Consider the following 21,958-nt stretch of genomic DNA (forward strand, 5'->3'; position numbering starts at 1 on the left):
TTGTATGAATCTCACGTTGAAAAAACTTGTCATCTTTTGACGCGATCCACGAATAGATCAAATTTTTTACTTCTTCATAAGACCGGAAGTACTGGACAGCCAGGCCGTGTGTCATTGATCGAGACAAGTGATATTCCGAGGGGGCAACGTTTGGAGGATACGGCGGGTGGAGTAGGACTTCGTATTTCAACGTTTCCAAGTGTATCTTGACCATTTTCGCAATATGAGGTCGAGCATTGTCATGCTGTAAAATCTCTTCATCATGTCTCTCCTCGTATTGTGGCCGTTTGTCTTTCAATGCTCGACTCAAACGCATTAATTGCGGACGATAACGATCGTCTTCGATTGTTTCAAACGGTTTTAAGAACACATAATACAATACGCCGAGCTGGACCAAATACTGAGCATGACCTTAGAACTGTGAATATTCGGTTTGGCCGTCGACGTGGAAGCATTGCCGGAATATCCCCATGATATTCTGCACTTGGGATAATCGTAATGAACCCATTTTTCGTCTCAAGTCACAATGCGAAGCAGAAATCCCTTTTGTCTTCACTTTGTAAATTATGAAGAGTGCTTTATTTGGGGTTGTTCCCCATTAAAAATAACGTTGTATAAATATTTAACGATTATTTTATTATCTTTATATTTGATAGATTGCAACCGTTAGTTCTATTGTGCCCGAATCAGAATTGTTTTCACCACTGCCCAATTGCACCGCTCTTTCCAGTTTTAGAGTTCCAATCAATTTCTTTATCTACAACAGATTTACGGAAGTCAGATTCTCATTCTTACAAGTTTCCCATCTAAAGCATTTTTTGCGTTAACATGCTATGCCCTTAATAATCAACTGGAGCAATTGTTACTGATCATTCCTCAACATATGTACGAAGTAGGTCGTTTACCGACTTCTAATAGTTCTCTCATCCGACAATTCATCAAGCAATCTTGAGCATTCTGCGATAGACCCATATTTCAAAAGCTTCGATTCGCTTCAGAGTTGTCAACTTGAGTGTCCAGGCTTCCATCCCATATAAAAAACATTTGACGGCCTAGTTTGAAAACCAATAATTCGTCATTTAGAAGTCTTTTTATTCGCTGAAATGCTGATCTAGTATACTCTACTCTTGATCTTATTCCGATGTATGGATCTAGACTGTCAGTTATTCATCATCACAAGTATTATTCATAGAAAGAAGACATCCAGTTGTCATACCATCTCTTTGGTATTCCTCCTGGTGGCCTTCTTCTATTAGTCTTCTCCGTCTTCTTCTTCTTGATCTCACTCATCTTACCATAAATTCTACATCACACTGTTGACAAACATCAGCGTCTCTTTCATGGCCGCGATATATTTCTGCCGATATAATCACAAGTTTAAGATTAACTACGTTTTTCATTGGCATGGAGATGCCGTCAGGAACCTCATAAAGTTGTTTATAATTGTGTGAGGTCTCGAGATCTCCAAATCGAACAAACACCTACAAACTCTACCGGGCTACATACGGCCGAAATACGAATTTCAAATTCAAATTTCCTTAAACTCGAGAGTGGTAAAGCTATCTGGAATTACCATAAATGTAAAACCGACTCGCAGAGGTGCGTCATTAGCCATTAAGTTTTAATTGATGGTTCAATTCTATCGCTGTTGCCTGCTGTTTCGAATTTATTAAGGATGTTCGACGGCGTGGGGAGTTTTATTCGACAAGCGGATAGCGCCAAAGATGAAATTAGGAGCTACGAGTGTCTGTTCGAATTCTTGATAATTTTACGGCCCCGGTAATGGCCCTGTCTTCTGCATTCGTGAAATTGCTCAACGACTGAGATGGATGTATGTGTTTGTTATTACGTTACGATTTTACGAGTTCTGAGTTTCTGATGCTGGAATTGAATTTTTTGCAATTTATTCCTGTTAATAAATTCGTATTGGGGCGTCAAATTTACCCATGTGTATAATTCTGAAAATGAGGGAAATACATCGAAGCAAGAGCTGATATTAGGAGCTGAAAAAGAAGATGATGGAGTTTCAAAAACTCCATCCAGGGAATCATCAAGCCAAGTAGCTCAACATTTTAAACAACTACTTGACTTGAAAATCAAACTCGTAAAAAATTACATACATGAGCTTGACTTTACTTGATTTTAGATATTCATTGCTTGACTTGATATCAAGCTACTTGATATTACTTGAACTGGATATGCAAGCGTCGCACGGCATATATTTCTGAAATCTCGTGCGCACTTGGACTAAATAAGGGGATTTCTCGAGCGCCGAGAGACTGAGGCACTCGCCAGTGTGACTTTATTTCTCACATTTCTACGAAATCTATTGGTAGATTTTTGTAGCTTCTGATATACCTTTCCAAACTTGATCAGAATGGCCAAGGATTTTTTATCAACGCCAGCTTCTTCAGCTCCTGTTGAAAGACAATTTTCCAGAGCTGCTCCTACAGTTACAAAAACCCGCAATAGCTAAGGCGACACATCTATAAGATGACTCATGTGTCTTAGATCCTGGATGGAAAATTATGAAATCGAACAAAGCCTGGAGGTTTCTCAATATTGAAAAACTCAATTTTTTTATGATTGATAGTGGTTTAATTTATGTTTCTATTTCAAAAAAGTTGATATTTTCGGTTTTTATACAGTAAGTTTAATGAATAAAAGTGTTTTTCGCTAGGTTCCTTCTCATTTCATTATTTTTTATTGATGTGAACTACACAATAAAACTGCTAAAAATCGAGTAGCTTGATATGATTCAAGTACTTGATAAATGAATATTTTACTTGACTTGAGATTGAAAAACTCCTACTTGAGCTTGATTTGAAATCAAGTCAAGCTAAAGCTAAGTAGCTTGAAAATCGAGCCAAGCCGTGAATCCCTAGTTATGGTTATTGAAATTATTCGTTATAACGGGTGTTTTTTTTTTCTAGATATATAACTTTAAGTTGACATTACTGGTCAAGATGGCGACCGATTTAACAGCTGTCAAGTGATTTATTCTCAGTTTGGTTTGTCAATTCATCATGAATAGACTCACGCCTGAACAACGCTTGCAAATAGTGCAATTTCATTTCGAAAATAATGGTTCTGTGCGGAACACGTATCGCGCATTACGTCCATTTTATTTTGTTTAGCGATGAAGCGCACTTCTGGTTGAATGGCTACGTCAACAAACAAAACTGCCGCATTTGGAGTGAAGCTAATCCTCACGTGTATGTCGAAACACCGTTACATTCAGAAAAACTGACTGTTTGGTGCGCTTTATGGGCTGGTGGAATCATTGGTCCGTACTTCTTCAAAAACGATGATGGACAGAACGTTACAGTCAATGGTGATCGGTATAGAGCCATGATTTCAACTTTTTCATTCCTGAATTGAACAACCATGATGTCCAGGACCTGTGGTTCCAACAAGACAGCGCAACATGTCACACAGCTGGTGCCACAATCGATTTATTGAAAGACACGTTTGGTAACCGCCTAATTTTTTGTTCTGGACCTGTGAATTGGCCTCCAAGATCTTGTGATTTAACACCGCTAGACTAGTTTTTGAGGGGCTATGTAAAGTCATTGGCCTATGCGAATAAGCCACAAACCCTTAATCATTTGGAAGACAACATTCGCCGTGTTATTGCCGATATACGGCCACAAATGTTGGAAAAAGTCATCGAAAATTGGACGTCCAGATTGGACATATGCCAGAAATCATATTTAGAATGTAATGCCACAAGATTATCTTGCGGATAAATAAAATTCATGTCAAGCGCATAATCCATTGTTGTTTTATTGCAATTTAAAGTTCTATAGCTCTAACAAAAACACCCTTTACAATGAAAAGATTAAATCTACATCAAGTTCGTATCTATCAAATATTCGTCTACAGTGTAATAGGCTTTTTGGCCAACTCTTTTGGCACCACTCGAGCTGCGCTCTCGAGATGTTTCGCGAACTACGTCGAGTGAAGAGGTTCGTATAATCGAATATTATCTATGCTCTTGTGATATTATAACTGATTATATTTTAAGAATCCAATGCATTTCTCAAACGTTTCACTCTCGAACTTCTCAAAAATCGATCGCACAAAGAGAAAGAAACGAGAAAAAACGCAAAAGGCGGTAACAAGATTACAGCTTCGCGCGTTCTGGCTTGGCCGAGCTTCCGAACAATCGGGAACAGATGCGGCCGCCTCCGAATTTGTGGTATTTATGAATTAACGTGACTTTAAAATATCGCACAATCGACTCTAATGGCGTGTCGCCGAATGTTAAACTCTCTAAATTTAGGATTAACGCGTCTCCCGAGCACTGGCCGAGCGACATCTGGGCCGTTTCGCGCTAATGGAAATTCGTAATTTCGGAGAAAGTTCGAGATTTGTTCGAGGAAAGGGATACTAATTGTGTCTGGATGAAGGGTGCAGGGAAAAAATGGGGGTTGGAGTTTAGGGATGGGATACGTGTGACGGTAAAGGTAACTATTGGAATTATCCATTAAGAGGGGTCTATACCGTTGCAGCGATCAGTTCAAAAATTAGTACGCTTTATTTTAAGCTAGAGACAATCGATTTATACACTGTGTCCGTAAAGTATGAAACAAATTTATTTTTAGCTAAATAGTCCGTCATTTTTTTTATATGGAACACCCCCATTTTGTCTCAATTTTCCGATTACTCTAGCTGAGCTGATTCTTAAAATGTATCACATGTTGATTCCAATTGGTACAGGGTGGACAAAAATACAATAGTTTTGTGTGTGCTCCTAAAGTAACGCGTAACATTCTTCATTAGTTAAATTAACAATATGATCAAAAATACTTATTGTCTAGCGGCAATAAGCAAATAATGACATTTCACAAAAAACTAGACGACTAGGTTTTTTTTAAATTGATAAGAAATAATTTCTTTCGTATTCTGTCTGCTAGACCACAAGTACCAAACATGTTAGGAAACAGCTTATTTTTATTAATCTAAAAATATAACAAACAACAGGGTGTTACATTCAAACCAAATTGCCGCTGGACAATAAGTATTTTCGATAATATTGTTAATTTAACTAATAAAGAATGTTACGCGTTACTTTATGAGCACACACAAAATCTATTGGATTTTTGTCCACCCTGTACCAATTGAAATCAACATGTGATCCATTTTTGGAATCAGCTCAGCTAGTGTAATTGGAAAATTGAGACAAAATGGGGGTGTTCCATTTCAAAAAAATGACGGTGACGTAATTACTCGAAAGTAATTCACCCTGTATATTAGATTATTATTTTAAAATACGGTAAATTAAAACCAAGGATCGACGTGTCTCAGGATTATTTCTTGAAATGGTCTGTTTAGCTAAAAATGAATTTGTTCCATACTTTACGGACACAGTGTATATGACTGGCTTACAATTATACAATGGACACAATATTAATTGAATCTAGACATTAATGAAAAATATTTCTATTTTAATATAATAAATAGATGTATTCTTGAAAAGGATGACATTTTTGGAAGACCGACAATGGGATGCTTTTCGACAAACATGCAACTAAAAAAACTTGATTGAAAAATATGGAAATCCTATTTAATAAATACCTACTCTCCTGTGTATCTTTAGAACGGTAATTAATATAGCTATAGATTTCCACTCTTCCGTTATTATGTGGGGGAAAACAATGTTTTCGAAAAACAAAGATAAGCAAAATCTCACCTAGTTGATCTTCCAACAGGCGCAGGCTTTTTTTTTCAACTGAATCTATATAGTTCATTGAAAATTTTCGTTCAACATTTCTTTGTATTCTTTGTTGTTTATTACCTGAAACAAATGCAAGCAATAAATACTCAGCAATACAAGTCTTTTCAAATAAAATTTCAAACACCATGGAGGTTCCAAAATTTACAGTTAGATGAGTATAAAAATAATGTAATATAATATTTAGGAAAAGAAGGAGAATATATGACTATTTTAGCACACTGGCGTAGGTTTAGAATTCATACATAATATTTCATTCAATATTTATGTCTTATAAAAGTTTATAAATGAAGGTTTCAACTAGTATGCTTCTTGAAATCGATGGAAACAGATTTTTTATATTTCAGAAAAAACTCTCAATTGAAACAAAAATTATCCAGGCCAGAAAACCGAATGGAAAAAGGCTAAAATATCTGAAAGTGATTATCTTCAAGGAAACAACTTATGACTATTATTAATTCTTTCTCTATTGACATCGTTATACGAGTTCAGAGGGTCTATTTTGGGATATCTTATACCGTAAATATGTTTTGTACTGATAAACAAAGTCAATAGTATAAACTTTGCTTGAAAATATACCTGGTATCTCTTACCGTCTTTATCTTTGAGTCTCATTTCTGAGAATTTCTCTATTTTTATTTTTACGTTTTCCTAAGGTGGGACGTTCGGTGTTATAAAATGAATTCAAAAACAATACTTGGCAGATTTGGAAATCCTGTAAATCTTCATCGTATCGTTTGAGCAGAGGAATATACAGGGTGATACACCGCGATAGCTTATCAGACGTTTATGGAAAACTAATCACAATTTTATGCTGAAAATTTGCATGTTGGGGTTTGAGACATTGATCTTTCTCCCTAAAATATTTTCAGATCTCTACAACTTCCGGTTATATCGGAAACAGACTACTACTTTCTTATTTCAAATAGCACACCCAGCATATTATTGCATCATTAGATAGCTTTTTCGATGAAAATTTCAGCAATATGCCATACCTGGGGTAAAATGAGTTGATGGGATTCTTATGAAAAAACTGATTGCGACGAGGACTCACATTTTTTTTAATATTTCTGCAGAAACATTCTTCGGGAAAAATTTTTTTAATTTTCGATTTTGCAAATACAAAGTATTATAAGACTGTTCGCAGTTTGGATCAAAAATGTACAGAATGAATGAATGAATGAGGAGATCACGAACGTATATTTTTTATTATTTCAGTCAATTTTACTTATAAAACAGGGAGGGTTTTATATGCAGATTGAGATTAACTTAGAGCAAAATTAAGGCGTTCTATAATTGAAATGAAAGAAAATTCTTAGGTTATGGCTAATTATTGATACTGTTTCACACAGACGAAGGGTTGAGTGAAAGCAAATTAAGAATAGATATCTCTTTTTAGTTCCATCGACTTCACTAATACATTTCAAAACAGATCTTTCCTTGTGACACCCATGCAGAAAAGCAATAACTCTGCCACCTCCCGAGCCGCAAGCTCATCAAATTATACCACTTTGATCTTCGCGACAACTTGAAAAAAAACCCGTCACACCCGTCCATAAAAAATTAATAACAAATGGGAAAGTGTCATTTGCGAGTCGCAATATTTCGTAACTTATTCAAAGCCGATAATTCAGACACCTACATCTCTATTAATTATACAGTCGGATCCTTAGAAGCCGTGTCGATGAACCTGCTAGGCCTGAGGCTCTTTGAAGACAATTGATGACCGACAGTGATTGCGTCTATAATGAATGGGGGGGTTGGCGAAGGAAGAACGCCTCTGACGCTTGCCACGGCGTCAGAATTAGATATTTCTCTCGGATGCAAATCAGGTAGCACAAAGAGAATTTGAAGGAATCGTTAATGAAGATATGCAACAAAAACACTGACGAATTTTAGTCAATACTAAGAATAACGAGTCATATTGTTGTTTTGGACAGTGTTGAATAACAATAAGCACATACCAGTAACAACTATTGAGTAGCCAAAAACCGAATAGCAGTGACACATATCCATATGCAAAAGTCAATTTTATATATTTTTATTTTTTTATATGATTGTAATTTCATATTTTGTTATGAATAATAACAAATTGATGAATAATTTCCGAAAGAAAAAATCATCTATTTCGAAATATTACTATTTCTAACGGATGTTTTTTTTTCGAGGTATATAACTTTAAGTTGGCATAACTGTTCAAGATGGCGACCGATTTAACAGATGTTAGGTGATTTATTTTCAGTTTGGTTTGGCAATTTATCATGAGTAGACTCACGCCTGAACAACGCTTGCAAATAGTGCAATTTTATTTCGAAAATAATGGTTCTGTGCGGAATACGTATTGCGCAATACGTCCATTTTATTTTGTTTAGCGATGAAGCGCACTTCTGGTTGAATGGCTACGACAACAAACAAAACTGCCGCATTTGGAGTGAAGCTAATCCTCAAGTATATGTCGAAACACCGTTACATCCAGAAAAACTGACTGTTTGATGCGCTTTATGGGCTGGTGGAATCATTGGTCCGTACTTCTTCAAAGACGATGATGGCCAGAACGTTACAGTCAATAGTGATCGGTATAGAGCCAAGATTATTTATTTTTTCATTCCTGAATTGAACAACCATGATGTCCAGGAGCTGTGGTTCCAACAAGACGGCGCAACATGTCACACAGCTCGTGCCACAATCGATTTATTGAATGACACGTTTGGTGACCGCCTAATCTCACGTTTTGGACCTGTGAATTGGCCTCCAAGATCTTGTGATTTAACACCGCTAGACTACTTTCTGTGGGGTTATGTAAAGTCATTGGTCTATGCGGATAAGCCACAAACCCTTGACCATTTGGAAGACAACATTCACCGTGTTATTGCCGATATGGCCGTATGGCCACAAATGTTGGAAAAAGTCATCGAAAATTGGAATGAACTACATTCGAGCCAGCTGTGGCGGTCATATGCCAGAAATCATATTTAAAAGGTAATGCCACAAGATTATTTCGCGGATAAATAAAATTCATGTCGACCGAATAATTCATCGTTATTTTATTGCAATTAAAAGTTCTATAGCTCTAAAAAGAACACCTTTATCAGTGTAGCATGTTTTTTTTTTTATGTTGAGTTTATAGGAATCTTACTTTTATTGTATAATAATAATAATAATAATGATAATAGTAATAACAAATTGATGAATAATTTCCAAAAGGAAAAATCATCCATTTCAAAATATTTCTATTTCTAGTATCTACTCGATAAAAAAATAAATTTCGAAATATAATTCTTCAGATCCGAATTTTGATAGAAGTTCATTATGTTTAGTCAATGCGTAATTATAGCGTTCAATGAGAAATATGTGTTGGATTTAAAAGTTAAACAGCTCCAATTTGTTGATTGGTAATTATTATATGGCTGCATAAACACTGTTATTGAAAAATCCTATATTCAACTCATCCTTGTTAATTGATATTTGCCATTTCCAATTTGATGGACACTGCGGTTTTTGTACTTTGATTCCATATAATATTCCATTAGTGATAAATGAAAAGGGATTAACAGTTCACAGTCCTTTTTTTCTCCCACCACAAAATGTAACAGATAATAATATCGCGTTTTCCAATGAAAGGTTTCATTTTGAATAGATCGCCATTTAGGATTTGAAAGCTATCATCCAAAATGCATGGAATTCCTGGTGTGTGTACTGATTCGAATATGTTTCAGACTTTGAGATTTCCGCCTGTTGCTTTTGTGATCTGTTTCAACAAAGTTCTGTAAGGTTTCGAATTCCCGATATCTGCCTGGCGCCGTTTAAAAATGAAATACTGATCTTTACAAACATTCACAATGAATTACAATTCAGTTCCTATCGACTATTCAATGAAATGAATGGAGTATAATGACAGAGTATAGAATATGGTTACGAGCATAGAATATAAAATATTATTGTTCTATACTCAATGGCCATCAGAACCGAGAATCGAGAGAAATGTCGAATATAAACGCTGTATGCGCCATCTGAAACAGACGCGATCACTCGAAATCAAGTAAGTAAACATCTGAAAAATCTCCCGATTTTTCTTCCCTTTGGGGCCACGTTAAAGATAAGGTCTATGTCAAGGCCCCAAAATCGAATTTTTTTTTGTCGAGTGATGTCTTTTTTCAAACAACTTTCATGTTTTAGCAATAAATCGTACAGAAATGAAAAAAAAAACAATATTTTTGTTCGAATTTGTATTATTATTATATTTGCAGCGAATTCTTGAAATAAAGAATAAAATCTCATGGTGAATATCTGATATAAAGCAAATAAAGGAAATTTCGTTTTAAAACAACACCTCGCATATACACTGTGTCCGTAAAGTATGGAACAAATTCATTTTTAGCTAAACAGACCATTTTAAGAAATAATCCTGAAACACGTCGATTTATTATTTTAATTTAACGTATTTCAAAATAATAATCTAATATACAGGGTGAATTACTTTCGAGTAATGACGTCACCGTCATTTTTCTTAAATTGAACACCACCATTTTGTCTCAATTTTCCGATAACTCTAGCTGAGCGGATTCCAAAAATGTATCACATGTTGATTCCAATTGGTACAGGGTGGACAAAAATACAATAGTTTTGTGTGTGCTCATAAAGTAACGCGTAACATTCTTTATTAGTTAAATTAACAATATTATCAAAAATAGTTATTGTCTATCGGCAATAAACAAATAATGACATTTCACGAAAAACGAGACGATTATGTTTCTGTTTAAATTGATAAGAAATAAGAAATTCTGTCTGCTAGACCACAAGTGACAAACATGTTTGAAAACAGCTCATTTTTAATAATCTAAAAATGTAACAAACAACAGGGTGTTACATTCAAACCAATTGCCGCTAGACAATATGTATTTTTGATAATATTCTTAATTTAACTAATAAAAAATGTTACGCGTTACTTTATGAGCACACACAAAACTATTGTATTTTTGTCCACCCTGTACCAATTGGAATCAACATGTTATACATTTTCGGAATCAGCTCAGCTAGAGTAATCGGAAAATTGAGACAAAATGGGGGTGTTCCAATTAAAAACAATGACGGTGACGTCATTACTCGAAAGTAATTCAACCTGTATATTAGATTATTATTTTAAAATACGGTAAATTAAAATGAAAAATCGACGTGTTTCAGGATTATTCCTTAAAATGGTCTGTTTAGCTAAAAATGAATTTGTTCCATAGTTAACGGACACAGTGTATACTTTACGTAAAATTCAGTTCTCTACCGGAAGTTCCGAATTGACTAACAAGCCAGCAATTGTCCGAATTGTCAACTACGCAGAAAGCAGAAGTGGTTCCTCCATCATTGCAACTGATTTATTTCGTCTTTATTGAAATGACCGAACGTCCAATTTGCCTGATTGAATTTGGAGGGTACTTGGCTTCACTGCCGAATTTACAACACTTCCGTTTCCATTTAGGATTGAATTTATATCGGATGGGGATTTCAGATCTCCAGACGAGTCAATAACAGAGCTCTGTGTTGATGGAAGGCCTGCAGGTCAAGCCGAGTCCTAGAATGTCCTTCAATTCCAAACGTTGTTTGTCGAACGAAGCTAAATATCAACTGAGATTCGAATTATCATCATATAAGTTGTTTTAGTGAACGATGATATCATATTTGAAGTATTCTATCCTCAATATATATATCACCAATAAGGGGAGAACAATGAAAGAACTATCTGCTTCTTGGAAAATGGTAACAACTTTTTGCACTCATGTTTCGATTCTTCCACTGTTCCATTGGAGCCAGAGTGACTTGGAGATTTGTACGCTAAATCCCATGGTTCCGAGTGAATTTTCCAAACATGTATATACAAGGAGCAGTGAGAATTTTGTTATCCTTAAAAGTTGTTCGGCACGAAATGCGTGGATGTAGACTAAAAATCAAGCATATTATACGTTTTTGGGACACTAGAACTCTGTTAAAATCAACAGAGTCGCCCTAGATCAAAATGCAATAGTCTATATGGCTATATGGAATTTCATAAGGAGGATAAAGCATTTAAAAATGTGATGGTTAACAAATGAGACCTTCCCAAACTATTACTTCAACTATACTTGTGAATATTGAACTGCAAAGTGCAAATCCCACAACAAGTTTCTCTCCATGGTTGTGATTTTACCTTCTATCACCTTGCCTCCATCGTTGTACACAACATTATAAATTTTTGCTTTCCAATGTTCTTCACACCAGCTTATAACGGGTGTTTTTTTCGAGGTATATAACTTTAAGTTGGCATTACTGTTCAAGATGGCGACCGATTCAACAGCTGTCAAGTGATTTATTCTCAGTTTGGTTTGGCAATTTATCATGAATAGACTCATACCTGAACAACGCTTGCAAATAGTGCAATTTTATTTCGAAAATAATGGTTCTGTGCGGAATACGTATCGCGCACCGAGTCCATTTTATTTTGTTTAGCGATGAAACGCACTTCTGGTTGAATGGCTACGTCAACAAACAAAACTGCCGCATTTGGAGAGAAGCTAATCCTCAAGTGTATGTCGAAACACCGTTACATCCAGAAAAACTGACTGTTTGGTGCACTTTATGGGCTGGTGGAATCATTGGTTCTTACTTCTTCAAAAACGATGATTGCCAGAACGTTTCAGTCAATGGTGATCGGTATAGAGCCATGATTACTAACTTTTTCATTCCTCAATTGAACAACCATGATATCCAGGAGCTATGGTTCCAACAAGACGGCGCAACATGTCACACAGCTCGTGTCACAATCGATTTATTGCAAGACACGTTTGGTGACCGCCTGATTTCACGTTTTGGACCTGTGAATTGGCCTCCAAGATCTTGTGATTTAACACCGCTAGACTACTTTCTGTGGGGCTATGTGAAGTCACTGGTCTATGCGGATAAGCCACAAACCTTTGACCATTTGGAAGATAACATTCGCCGTGTCATTGCCGATATACGGCCACAAATGTTGGAAAAAGTAATCGAAAATTGGACGCCCAGATTGGACTACATCGAAGCCAGCCGTGGCGGTCATATGCCAGAAATCATATTTAAAATGTAATGCCACAAAATTATCTTGCGGATGAATAAAATTCATGTCAATCGAATAATCCATCGTTGTTTTATTGCAATTTAAAGTTCTAAAGCTCTAAAAAAACTCCCTTTATGTTCTCACTTGGAAGAACTCAGTTTTTTATGAACGAAATTAGCATCTGAGTGATACATCCCATACAGTTCAGTTAAGAGATGATGTGAATGGTCTGAGCAAATTTCTTAAATTTATTCACCAAAAAAATGTTGGTAATCAGTCTGTTGCCAGAAAAGCTGAAAAAATAAAATTGGAGGAGTAAACCTTCACCGAGTAGATCCTCAATAAACAACATTTACATGCAGTCTTCCATGACTATTCCTTGAATCATGAAGTATTCTTGTAATTTAGGTGATATCGAATCAGGAATTCAGCCAAAGGTCTTTATCGATCTAGTTCCTGTAAGTTCAGTTCTGTTCCAGAACGTCATCTAACTTCAAACGTTATTTTCCGAAGTCTCCCCTGATCTGAATAATAATTGATCCAGATTCTGCTATTCAACGTTGAAGATTCCGAATTGAATTCCTGCCGCTTCGGCATGAAATCCTCCAAGGTTGATCAAATATGCGGGCAACCAACATTCATATTCATCGTTCTATAGGGATCATCAGATATCGGATGAAACGAACACGGCAGGTAACTAGAATTTCCAACTAATATAGCCGTGGAATCCGATAAAGATGATATATTCCGGAAGTACATAACTGTTCGATCGGCTTTGGTGTAAGGTATCACTTGTATTGGGGTGGCTTAACTTTATATAGGCATCTATGCTACATAGGCGTACAACTTTGCTTTCGCCGTTACTTTCCGAAATTCGGTGCTTTATTGTGAAAAACTGGTTGTACCTTTATGATTCAAAGAATTGTCCATCGCTGGTCAGTATTTTCTCCCATCTTTCGGGCAGCGTACGAACACCGCGTTGAAAAAACTGGTCATATTTTAAAGCGATCCACGAATCGATCCAATTTTTTACATCTTCAAAAAACCGGAAGTTCTGGTCAGCCAGGCTGTGTGCCATTGATCGAACTGAGTGATAGTTCGAGGGAGCAACGTCTGGAGAATACGGCGATTGGAGTAGGACTTCCCATTTCAACGTTTCAAGTATGTCTTGACCACTTTCGCAACATGGGGTCGAGCATTGGCATGCTGTAAAATCACTTTATCATGTCTCTCTTTGTATTGCGGCCATTTGTCTTTCAATTGCGTTCGATAACGATCGTTTCAAGGGGTTTTAACAACTGATAATTCATTATGCCGAGCTGGTCCCACCAAATACTGAGCATAATATTGGAACCGTGAATATTCGGTTTGGCCGTCGACGTGGTAGCATGGCCGGGATATGGTCATGATTTTCTGAGCTTGGGATTATCGTAATAAACACATTTTTCGTCTCCAGTCACAATACGATGCAGAAATCCCTCCCGTACTTGCTTTGCAAGCAGCTGTTTGCAAGCAAACAAACGCCGTTCAACATCTATCGGCTTCAACTCGTACGGCACCCAATTTCCTTGTTCCTAAATCATTCCCATGACTTTCAGGCATTTTGAAATGGCTTGTTGCGTCACTCACAATGATCCTGCCATTTCTTGTTGCGTTTGACACGAGTCTTGATCAAGTAATGCCTCCAATTCTGCATCTTCAAAAACCTTTTTTCTTCCACCGCCATGCTGGTCTTTGACGTCGAAATCGCCATTCTTGAAGCGTTGAAACCACTCTCGGCACGTTCTTCCACTAATAGCTGCCTCACCATAGGAGAGCATTTGATGAGTCTGAGCACTAATATTTCGATGTCGTTGTTTTTACAAATACCTAATTGTATGACATCTACGATCTATTTATTTCGACTACCACTTAACGCTACAGCCATCTATTGCAAAACGGTGGGAGCAAAGTTTTACACCTAATACAACCTACTAAATATGAATTTAATACAGATGAGGAGACTGGAAGAATCATAACACAGATGGTTGTGAGACTCTAACTGATATGGCAAGGCCACGTTAAATGAAAGGAGTGAAAATCATCACAATGAAGAGAAAAAGAATAGCCATGAGAAAATGAAGAGATTACATGAGAGAAAAACGACTGTTACATGAGCTGAGTGATTTGTAAAGAAGAGGAACGAAAGAAGAGTTTAGGTGTCGGAAGGTCTAGACGAATGTTTTAAAACCGACTTTTATGTTATCTCCTCATGAATATTCTTATTCAATTCCGTCTTGCTCCTCAGCATTGTTTTTGGTATATTCTTTATATTGATTGCAGTTGTTGACAACAACTCAGGGTTCTCAGAGTAACACAGATTTCTCCACATGACAGTTCAGTCATTCGAATATCTTCAACATAGTTGTCTATGTTACTATCTGTATTAAATTGTCTTATGGATATTATTAAAGTAAATGAATGTTATCTGTCTGAAATCTGAATGGACTCAGTTGGCTTGTCTCTTCTTATAGCCATTCTTCGATCAAACGTATTAACACTGTCGTGATTTATTGTGATAGGTTTTTATCATTAGTCCTTTCCAAATGTGCTTCAAATACAGCTACTGCTACGTCATAAAGTGTATCCGATGTTTCTCAACATTCTGCTGTTTTCTTCATCATTACTATTCTTTGAATATCCCCAAAGTATAGCAGACTTCTCATGAATCTTCCGCATCGTTCAGAAATCCTCAAATGCACCTCGTTCTTGTTTCATATCCCAGCTTTTCTACTTCCTAGGTTGAGCAGAGGCATCGTCCGTCCAACAGTCGCGTCTATCGCCATGAAACAAGCGGCAGCACCGATTTTTATCCAACGCTGGGGCCCTTAGGCCTCCGATTCACATCCGCACGGCCATTAGTCGTCCGCCAGATCCCGGCTGATACCTCACACTCGTCGGGTCTATCGAGAGATCGGCCGCTTATCGCGGAAACTGGCCCTCTGGCAATTACGAGGATGACCAGACCCGGTCATATCGATGGGAACCTTCTTGTTCGCATCCGCGTTAATTACGTTTTCATTTTGTCGGCGACACGGTATAGGCGTTTGATCGAGTCGGTGTGAAATTTGGCGGAGTACGTTTACAGCATATAGGGAGGCGTGTTTTGACATCGAGAGGGGGTCAGTTTTATTCGGTTTATGGTTGCGAGGTTGGCTGTTTATAGGGATAGCTTTATATTGAAGGATAGCGAAATGTTGATAATTTTTCAAAGAATTTTGTTGACACCTTCAATAAAAGGTAGTTTGAATTCATCATTCAAAGAACGCAATACTCTTAAAAAAACCCTCTCAAAATCAGAACAACAATCAACACATATTTGCCATGTATAATAAAGAATGTTGAGATGTTGGAAATCAAAGCATTGTGCCCACATATCATCGGTTCTAAGATGGTTTGGGTAGCGCGTTTTCGTGGGGATTATTAAAACGCTGATAGACGACAGACGAGAACTCTATTGTGGTACAGCACTTGGAAACATCCTTGAACACTCTACTAACTCAACTGGTCGTCACCTACCCCACTGAACTCTACTCTTCACAGTTTTATACCTAGGTTACAAACATAAAATCATATCGTACACCGTGAATTTTTTCTTCCTTTTCTTATTCTCTAAGTTGTATGCCTGCGCAATGGTATCATGGTGCCTGCACACTAATAAGGGTAGGGGAAAGATATTCCCTATTGTATTTTTCTGAGAACCCTATGAACCAGAGAGTTGTATACACAAGTACCACGAAAGACCGTTGTTACACTAATACAGGTACATTTATATTGTATTGTGACGACAATTTCGGCTAGACCCAGACATTATGTCTAATTGCTTTCTGTCGCTACAATCGTATTGGAGTGCTGAAGAAAACTCAACGAAATAGGCAAAAAAGACAATGTCTGCTTCGTCTGGATTCCCGATCACTCGAGAAATAAAAAAAATGAAAAGTCCAACACACTTGCCAGAAAAGGAGCACAAACTCCTTTGATTGGCCTAGAACTTTTCTGAGGTATAGGTAAAAACCGAAAGACAAATACTCTGGCGGAATCTTTCTGGATTATATCATTCCAAAAAGTATCTTCGAAACTTTGATACTGCAAGATCAAAGAAGTATCTGGATCTCAGCAAGAATATACTACCTCCTCACTGGATTACTAAGGCATTGCCGCCTAGGGAAGCTCCTCATAAGAATTAGTCGAGCAGAAGAAGACGAGTGCAGATTCTGCAAGAAAAAAAAAATTCAGATCACCTGGTGATGGAATTCCAAAGCAAAAAATGCTTTTGACAAGAGACTTGTAGAAGCGAGGAAGTTACCTCTTCGAAACCATCCCAGATACTGGAGTTCATTAGAACTCTTGAACTGGAAGGCGAGCTGTAGACTACGACGACTAATGACAAGAACAGCTCTGATGGGGAGGCACAAGATGCGGTGCACAGAAACCCCCCTTGAATCTACATTCTACAAAAAATGGGAAAATGACTATCATCATTTCTTATTATTTGGGTTTCGAATATTGGCATATTAGCATAAACAACTTTGTAGCAGGCAGAGATAGTTCTGCTGAGCTTTACCCAAACCAAATCCAAGGTTTTGCAACCTTGATATTCTTCTCCTTTCGGGTTATATCTCACCCATTAATTTCCCTTGTATTGTAGTTTACAATAGGTAGTATTGATCCTTATTTCTCATATATATATATATATATTCTTTTGAGAAAGAGCAAATACAAAATATTAATTTCAAACAATCAAGCATATGTGTCGATGAATCTCAGTATTAGCAGAGGAAATGTAACGGGGCATCATACATTTCAACGTATGATACAAGAGAGTTTTCTCCTCTTAATGATGTACAAGATTTCCAGATCTCTTCTCGTTCTTCTGAGCACTATGTTTGTTATGTGAGCTAACAATGATAATCTGAATGCTAACTTTTATGATTGAAGATCTTTGAACTCTCAGGGTCTTCTCGAAGTTATAGGTTCTTTCAACAATCCCGAAGCACTGAGGACCTAAATTATATGCTGATTCAACGAAATTTTGCCAACAGAGTCAACATGTATCAATAAAGCAATGGAGTATAATACATGCATCAATCATGGTTCATTGAACCTGCACTATTATTGCCACACTCTTCATTACCTACAATCTAGCCCTGAGACTTGAATGAAGACATCCAACTTCGATTCCTATAAAATATTTTTCGCAGATTAGGCTATATTATAACCTCCAATGAGTAGTAGTCAACTTCATGCTCCAATAGATGCTTCAATTCTCACTACAAGAGCTGACTTTTACTGTGAACGTCTGGAAGAAAACAAACATCTGGTCCGGCCCTGCCCCAACGAATTGATAACGTCTATAGCCCATCTCAGCTCGTCCGTTTATTAAACGCCGTCTGTCAAATTCAATTAACGACGAAGTAATCTCACCTATCCTGTGGTCTAGTCGTCTCGATGCCGCCGCATCAACGGCAGCAGCGCTTGTAATTTCTAATTGATCAACGCAGCAGGTTTTTGCCACTTCCGCCCTGTCATTTCGCAATGCTGCGATAACTACGCACGTCAAATTGCACAAATGAGATTGTTCTGGTCTTCTTCGAGCGGAGACGTGAGAAATATGCAAATCGGCTTATATGTTACAGTTATTATCGTTTTCCCACCGTTCGGACGCCAGGAAGCATAGTCGTTGATGTATCGTTGCAGGTTATGATAACCTCTTCTTCCTGTTTCGATGGCGAACGGACTTGTGAAGACGACTGATAGGGGTCGAGGTGCAGGAAATTGCTTCAATGAAAATTTTCTGTGAGTACGAGCAGCGTGTGGGAATTAGGAACGACGCGTTCAATCGGCCGGGAGTTCTATTCTTTACGGATTTACGAGCTTACAGATTGGGAACCAATTGTGGGATGAAAATAAAAAGTCCGTTATATCATCGAAGTACCATCAGAAAAATAATTTTGTCGATATTTTTATCGATCTTCCTCTTCATTCATCCAACTTCTGATGAACTGACTACTGTAGACGAACTGAACGACAGAAGACTCTCAAACTACTTTTTGGTAAAGTTTCATTGAAGTTGATATGTTGTATCCTTAACTTAATAAAATGAGAACTCAAAGAACATTGACGAGATTTTCATGGTTACCCATATTTCAAAGTCAGTCCAGTTAATGGAATCAGAAGTTCAGAAGAAACTTTTGACTATTTATTGAGAAATGACTGATCTCCTGACAAGCAAATCCATGGTTTGAGGGTGGATAGTGACCCAAGAAATCCTCTCATCTCTATTGATGGTGGATGTGAAAAAATTGAATACAGTAAGATACCAGACAAACTTATGAGGGTAGAAGTGTGGGGTTGTGGTGACTCTGTGAGTAGGGATCATCAGCTGGAAGTGAAGAAATGAGAGGAGAAGCTGAGAAACAGAGGACAGTTAAGCTTTCATCAGCAGATTGGATCGAAAATACAGATTGTTACCTTCTGGAATTAGCTGGTAAGCCTCAGTATGCAACAAAATGAAAATAAAGCACAAATAAGTAGTACGATTGTTAACGGTATGAAGATTTTCTAGATCTCAAATCTTTTTTTTGCATCCAGTCTACTTGATTTCTAGTTTTCTACTTGCAGGATGAGCAAAGTTAATTTTTGTAATGACACGACTTGAGAAAAATGACGCAGTATCCGAAAAAGTTCCGAAAAACAAGTAGAAGCAGGAGTACCTCAAGGATCAGTTCTAAGACCTCTACAACATATATATATTTTGTAAGAAGCCAACAAATCCACAGACACTTGGAATGTGAAAATCTCTCAGACTTCCTGAAGAGAAAGTGCGAAATGATTTCTGACAAAGGCTAGTTGAAGATGTGATTAGGATTACAAGATCAACTACGCAAGATCAGAGATTGAGTTGAACTCAATTTTAATTATTAAAAAGAAGAGACTCTTCTATGAAAGACATGGTAGACACAAAAACCACAGGACTCAAAACGTTGATAGGTAAATAGATGCTTGAGACCTTAAAAACAGTAGGTCAGGTTCAGAGAGGTAGATCGTGTTCATCAAATGTGATGTCTCACACTATTTGACCTTTTATAAGGTATTCTGCTGTTTAATTCACAGGGTTAGGACCATTGAAATGAGGCGACCAATTCGGGATATGCCAACGTTTCTTCGACTTCATCAAGGCTATAGGGAAAAACCAACAAATAGGTATAAGTTGAAGGGACAAAGTATTTAGTCGAATGAAGATGATTTTTTTGGGGATAGAAAACATTAGAAATTAAGAGTAACATTTTATTAACATAAACACGAAAAAGTTCATTATAAAATTGCAATCACTGTAAGAACAATCTGTTGAATGAGTAATATTTTGATTTTCATATAGGTTTCATATGGGTTGTGGAAATCCCGATATTTGTCTAATAACTTAGCGTAACAGAGATCTTAGATCTTGTGACCCTGTAATTTCTACTGCAACATGTTTACCTAAGGAAGAGAAAACTTATGAGGTAATTCGTCTAAGAGAATGTCCCTGCTTAATCGAAAACAATTCTCAAAGAAGTTTATGATACTAAAGAAACATAATCACCCTATATGACAAGTAACCTCAAAGGAGACCCTTCACCTGATACTCCTTATCGCATCACCTACAACCCAACAAATAATAATAAAGGAAACATATAAACCGAAGATAATTCCCGACTGCCATCTCAAGAACCCATCTCCATCCAAACCCGACCATATTTCAAACCACAACGCTCCATTTACAGCCGGCTCCTCCCCGTATTTCACCCGAATTCGCCCGAGCCGCCATTTCTTCCGAATCAGGCTGGCGCATGTTTCCACTTGTGGGGACATGTTCGTTCTCGCCTAGCGCCAGGCGGCCACGTGCGTCGACAGATGACTGTAATTGTGTTACAGTACGCGTCGGGTGTATCTCCCGGAACGAATTCAGCCTCACGCAGCGGGCGGTTTGCAATTACTGTTTTCGGATGTACCACCTCGAAGGAAGGCGGGAGGCATGTGTACAAGGAATTATCGCAGTTATTTACGACAATCGCGAATTGTGCCGGTGAAATTTACGCTGGGGCCGTTGCGCTTAGTGTGTACGATGTTTTTTCATTAGGATGACGCCGGAATTGCATCCGATATTTGGTAGTTCGAAACAGCGGAAATTGTTATGCTTTCGAAACTGGGTGTATGGTATAATCCTTCTCGACGCCTGATCCTACAGGAAAATAAGTCTTTTTTTAATTGCATCTGAAATCCTGGAAACGCTGATGTAGCAAAGAATTATTGCAATAATTGAAGCTGTATTGAAAAAAAATCGATTATTTTTCCATGGAAACAAGGCTTTAATTACCATAGTTAGAAGGATCCGATTTAGATAAAATATGCACCGTTTTGTTCGATAACTTGTTGTCATTTTGCAGGGAGAATCAATTGAAGACCTCCACCCTATTGGCAAAAAATTTAGTCAGTCGATTTGCATAAGCACCTGTTGAAGCGAATTTTTCACCACAAAAATTGTTCGCCATGGAAAGGAACAGATGCTAATAACTTGGTGCCAGGTCCGGACCATAAAGTTGAAGAATAAGAACCTCCTAACCAAGCTCCAGGTGATTCTGGCGAGTCACTATCGATTTGTGTGGCCTGGCATTGTCCTGCACATTCCTCTCCTATTTGCCAAAACTGGCCGCTTTTGGGCGATTGCTGCCTTCAGACGTTCCAATTGTAGAGAGAACAGTTTCGAGTTGCCAATCTCACCAAACACGCAACAAAACCTTTCTGGCCGTCAATCCTAGCTTGGCCAACGTTTCCGCCGGCTCACTGCATTTCGACCATGACCGTTTTCGCTTGACGTTGTAATGAATCCACTTTTAATCACCAGTCATCAGCAGCTTCAAAAATGGGTCGATTTTGTTGCGATTCAGCTGTGGAAATTCGGTCTATGAGGTTTTTTGCGTATGATACTTATATCAAGCTTCTTCTTCAGACCAGCCTTATGCAAATGTTACCATATGGCTGTTTCAGTATCAGGACCATGAACACTATTTACATTTTCAGCCGACTTGCTTGCATTTTCACCTTTATCGAAGAAAAACTGTAAAAAAAGGCGTATTTTCTCTTTG

At 37.5% G+C, this 21,958-nt stretch overlaps 1 protein-coding gene across 1 annotated transcript in view; it reads right to left on the bottom strand.

Moving 5' to 3' along the window:
• The window catches only part of LOC123679163 (division abnormally delayed protein), a 338,738-nt gene that overhangs the window by 76,115 nt on the left and 240,665 nt on the right, over window positions 1–21,958 (bottom strand). The gene's annotated exons all lie outside the window — the stretch shown is intronic.

The sequence above is a fragment of the Harmonia axyridis genome, chromosome 4 (assembly GCF_914767665.1).
Source record: "Harmonia axyridis chromosome 4, icHarAxyr1.1, whole genome shotgun sequence".
In the NCBI taxonomy this organism is placed as follows: domain Eukaryota; kingdom Metazoa; phylum Arthropoda; class Insecta; order Coleoptera; family Coccinellidae; genus Harmonia; species Harmonia axyridis.